Source organism: Cannabis sativa, chromosome 2, assembly GCF_029168945.1.
Source record: "Cannabis sativa cultivar Pink pepper isolate KNU-18-1 chromosome 2, ASM2916894v1, whole genome shotgun sequence".
In the NCBI taxonomy this organism is placed as follows: Eukaryota; Viridiplantae; Streptophyta; class Magnoliopsida; order Rosales; family Cannabaceae; genus Cannabis; species Cannabis sativa.
This window is the reverse complement of record NC_083602.1, coordinates 2,729,628-2,735,627: the sequence shown is the minus strand read 5'-3', so window position 1 is coordinate 2,735,627 and position 6,000 is coordinate 2,729,628.

Below are 6,000 nucleotides of genomic sequence, written 5' to 3'. Positions count from 1 at the left end.
AGAAGAGACCCCTTAAATGTCGATGACATCCAACTTAGCAGCCTCGCCCACTGTGGAGGATTTGGCATTGAGACAGTCCTGTGCTGGGCTTAGGGTAAAAGAGTCACAGTACTTGTCATTTCCCACACAATATAATGCCTTTTGGTTCGTCTGTGCATCATGCCTAATCATGAACAAAGAGTCATCTGTCTCACCTAGCGCATCGTCTACCATAATAAAGTTATGGTTATTACGATCGAGCCTCGCGAATACATTTTTCTCTACGTTTTTTATGCGTACATTATTCTCGTGGCCAACAACATCCATGAGATAAAAATATGCAAGATTTTTATTCTCAGGGAGTTTATCGAATTTCAAATACGCCTTATTATTCTCAGGATTAACGTGTACGCTGAGATAACTATTATCTACAACTTGAATGATTTTCACTAATCTTTTGGCTCCTGACATTGTTTTGATTGTTTAATTTTTCAAAAGACTAAAGGGAATTATATATATATATATATTTATAATTCAATTTACTCGATGAATATTAATGAGTTCTCATGTTTACTTTCCTACCTATTTATACACTAATTATTGCACCTAGCTAATTTATTTTAATATACATATATACAAAGACTATAAAGACCTATATATAAAAATACACACCAACCAACCTTGCTATTAATACATTATTAATTCATATATAAAGACTATATATGTATCTATCTCAAGCTAGTCTTTCTTTTTATTTTTTCCAGATCACCAATGTGTGTATGCATCATTTGTTAATCATAAAGCAAATACGATTAATATTTCTAGCTTAGATATACATACCAATAAATAATTATAATATAACTACCTAAATAGCATCTTACTATTCCATTCAAATACATATATAGCTAGTCTTTTATTATTATTATTATTAATTTATTTATTTTATTAGTTTTACAATATTTTGCCATCAAATATCATGGCCAACACCATCAAGTTTTTTAATATATATAATAAAATTCAACCATTTTACTTTAATTGGGATGATTGTGATTATTTGTTCTATGTGCTTGATTTGGTTTGTTTAATTTTAAATAAATTGTGTTTACTTTCTATGATGTTTCATGATTTAAATTCTTATTAGTACAAAATAAATTTATTTTAGTCATTCTTTATTACATTTTAAATAAATATACACATGGCAATAAATTTACACTTTTATTAATATATTATTGATAAGTTCAGTCTTTCTTTGTTTCATAAATAACAAAAAAAGTCTACACTTTTCCTTTAGATAAATTAAATAATTGTGTATTTTGTATTTTGTATTTTCAGTGTAAAAATTTCTAAAGATTTTGTGTTTATACTTGATCATGTTTTCATTAAATTCTTATTAATATAAATAAATTTATTATAGTCTTTCTTCTTTACATAAAAAAGTCTAATCTTTCTTTATATATATGTATGAATATATATTAAATAACTTGTATTTTTTTTTATTTGAATTAAACAACTTTGTGTTTACTTTCTGTAAATCATGTTTTAATTAAATTCTTATTTGTATAAAATAAAGGGGTTTTTTCATTAATGTACAACAAAAATAAATATATTACAAAAAATGTGCAAAAAAACTTAATTATAAAAACACATACATTTTAATAACATATTTACTAATATTTAGATCATTTAATATAATATTTACTAAACTTAATATAAATAAATATTTATAAATAATATGATTAAGGAGCATTAATGTGTAGTCAATATATATAACATGTGACTTTAAGTTTTATTATTAATATATATGGTATAAGTACATGAATGAAAAAAAAATGAAATTTAAATATAATAATATAAATTATTATAATAATATTAATAATATATATATATATAAAATATTAATAAATTTATTAATAAAATATTTTATTTATAATAATATCATTGTTAATGTTTAAATTATTATAACTTATAGTTATAAATATAATAATGTACTATGTTTATTATAGTAATATTTTAATTTTTTTTTAATAATAATATAACATGTTTATTTGAAAAAAAAAATAAACACTTTTACACAAGAAACATGCTAAATATATTTTTTTTATTATAATATAAATGTTTATGATTTATTTTAGTGTGATTTATTATATATTATATTTATTTATAGTGTATTTATTATAAAATATACGATTTATTATATATATAAGTTGTTTTATAAAAAATAAATAAATATGTTTAAAAATAAAAAAAAATAAATAATAAAAAGTTTAATATAATAAATATACTATTTTTTTTGTATAGTATAAATGTTTATTATCCATTTTACTATAATTTATTATAAATGTATGTTTATTTTAACAGAATATTTAATAAAAATAATAAACAATAATGTATTAATAATTTATATCTACGTTTATTTAAAATTAAGTAGAAAAAAACGTATATCTTCAAAAAAATAAAATTAAATAAATAATAAACAGTTTAATATAATAAATATACTATTTTTTGTATAATTTATATCTATGTTTATTTAAAATTAAGTAAAAAAAAAAACGTATATTTTTACTAGTTATAAATATATTTTATATTTATAATTAATCTATATTTTTTTTACCAATATATATCTTTATTATTTAATAAATTACATGTTTATTAAAAAAAAAAAAACAATTTCATAAAATTAATTAAATATTTAGAGTAATATCCTTATATTGATTATAGTTTGTAATTATTAAGTTATTTTGGAAGCTTACTCATTAATATCATACAAATTAGCCATAAAAATAATTATAAAAAGGATAAAAATCTAATTATGGTAATCATTCTCATTAATAAATCCAATATAATTAAATTATGAATTTGTATGATTTTATGTAAAAATGTTTTTAGATGTGTACATTGTAACAATTAATTTTTTTTGCACATTTTATGTAATTAATTAAGAAAATGTATACATTTATGTAAAATGCCCTAAAATAAATGTAGTAGGCCATGATTCGATGAGCGGTGCTATATAATTAAAATATTTGTGATTATTTGTTTTATGGGACTTTTTCAGTTTTAACTAAAAAAAAATAATAATATTACAAAAATACTTCCAGCTGGCCAAATAAATAAATATAAAGCCCAAATAAAAAAAAATTACACAAATATCTCTTACACACATTCAACTCATGATCCATGCTTCCTGGGATCGATTGAAACTTTCGTCTGATGAAACTTTCGGGCAACCACCCAGTAACCCAACACAACCGAAAAGAAATTCAACCAGAAAGAGACCGCTATTAATTTCGGCGACTTCACCTGAAAAGACGAGCGAAATCAATAAAAATAGGGATTGTTTTGAATTCATAAAAAAAAAAGTGCAGAAAACTACTATGAATTTAAATAGAAATCCAATTTAATTCACATAAAACTAATGTCCTAACTTTAATTTTTCAGATCCATGAAATGGAGATCTCAAAAAGTTGAACTAGAGTTCCCAAACAATCTAACTCAAGTATAATCCAAAAAAAATTACATTAATACTATAGTAAAATATTTATCCTGATGTATTTTCGTGTTTTCCAAATTTCTAATGGTAAATTTGTTCATATTAAATCACAAAAAGACATGTAGATAGAGTTACGTACGTGGAAACACTGTTCTGATTTTTAATATTGTTTCATAATAGTTGCATTACCACTACAAAAAAACTTATTTTCGCCGACTAGTTTTTTGGTCATTAATTAGTCACCCAAAATTTTTTACGACCAATTATTTTTAGTCGCCATTTAGTCACTGAAAGTCGGTCGTAAAAAAAATTTAGTGACTAAAATATTTTGTGGCAAATAGTGTTATTTTTTATGACTAAAATTTAGTCACAAAATATATTACATTTAGTCACAATAAATTTGATATATTAATCATTTGAATTCCATTAATGTAAACTCTTAACCAAATATTTTAGTTGGCAATAATAAATAAATAATTATATAAATTAATTATTTAGTGACAAATGTTTAGTTTTAAAAACGAATTTATAAAATTATTTTTAATTTTAAATTTGGAGTTTACATTCATTTAAATTATAAGCAAAAATAAATAATTCAAAAGACAAAATACTAGACAACAACTAGACCAAATATAAGATCAACAGCAAAACATAGCTGTCACTACAATTTATTTATTGAAATTCCACTCTGCATTGTCTTGTGCTAAAACTATATCATCAATCTTCAAGAGACCCAAGCTCCTAGCAACAATCTTGACACTTTTTGCAGTAATCTCGTGTCATGTTCTTTATTAAAAATCACTGCACAAAACATGAACAATTAGTCACTATTAATTTCATTCAATCGGTCACTATATATGTATGCTTATGTTTCACTGGTCATCCATAACCCAAACAAAGCAGATACAAAAGAGACCCTTTTCTCTACAATCAAAATTCAAAACTTGTTGTAACTAGTCCTTATGTTAATATGCCCTGCTATGCATAATACTCTCTTAAATAAAGCAACTAAATCACACAAAACCATATAGATATAGTTACTACTTTCAGTACTTCATTATAAATTTTTTAGAAGCAATTCATCCTTTAATGAACAATAAATAAATAATATACAGTTGTATAAATTTTTTGCTAACAGTTATTTCTCCACATATTACTATTAAGGTACACACAGGACATGTGCTTTGCACAAGAACATCTTTAATATGCAGTTGAGTTAAGGTTAGCAAACAATGATATAAGGCTCTCCAAAGCAAGTTGAGAACCTTTGGGGGTACTTTTAGTTAACTTACTCTACAAACTATCACGATGATGTGGATGCCAAACTCCTTTTTGAGATTGTAGGATTTTATAAGCACTCTGAACCCTATATAGACTAGAAGTTTCCTTACTCCAAAACACTCTATCTTGTAACTCGTGATTACTCAATGTAATATAAAGGATACAACTCTGATCTCTAGCATTCAACATCAAAAATAACTTCCTGTGGTGAAAAACACCCTCAATTCTTGGCCAAATCAGTGCCAATTAACAACAAGAACAACACCAACATAACAAGCAAACAAGATTAAAACAAATCAGAAAAACTAAAAACAGAAATGAATGAGAAATTCAGTGAGACTTAACATTGAATCAAATGAACTTTATTCAAATGTATAGCACCTTTACAATCCGATTCATGTACTCAATTGAGTCTAAGTGTAGAACACATTACATATCAAACCTCACATGGTAGAAGTCATCTCAATGGATGAGCAATTCTACTTTTACAACCCTCCTAAACACTCACAAGATTTGTACAGAAATTAGAGAGAAAGAGAGAGAGAATTCTAGATGAGAGGCTCGGATTGGACTCCCTTGAATGAGGACTTGGTGCTTCCTTTTATAGGCATTGGTTGAATCAAGTAGGTAGAGCTTAGATGTCAAGCTAGATAACTAACTTAACTAACCAATGTAAATAGTTGAATAGAATGATGATTTGGCATTAGCTCATTGGGACAAAACCTACAACAAATCCACCTGGTTTGTTCCAAAGAGCTGATGTCAGAAGAAAAGCTTAAGAGCTTCTGATATTGAGCAGATTCAAGCAGTGAAGAAATTTGTTTCTTGTAACACACTTGGTGAAGATATCAGCAGGGTTGTCATGTGTGCTGATCTTCTTAACTTGAACCTGTTTAGATGACACAATGTCTCTAATGAAATGTAGTTTGATATCAATGTGCTTTGACCTCTCATGAAACATAGGATTTTTCATGAGATGCAAGGCACTTTGATTGTCACAATATACTGTAATGTCCTCAGATTTGAAGTCTAGTTCTTCAGTTAAACCCTTTAGCCATATAGCTTCTTTAATGGCTTCTGTTGCTGCTATATATTCAGCTTCTGTTGAAGACAGAGCAACAACTTTCTGTAGATTAGACTTCCAACTGATGCAGCCTCCTAGAGCAGTGAATACAAAACCAGTCAAGCTCCTTCTTGTGTCTAGATTGGCTGCAAAATCTGAGTCAACATAGCCAGTTATTTCTTCTTGA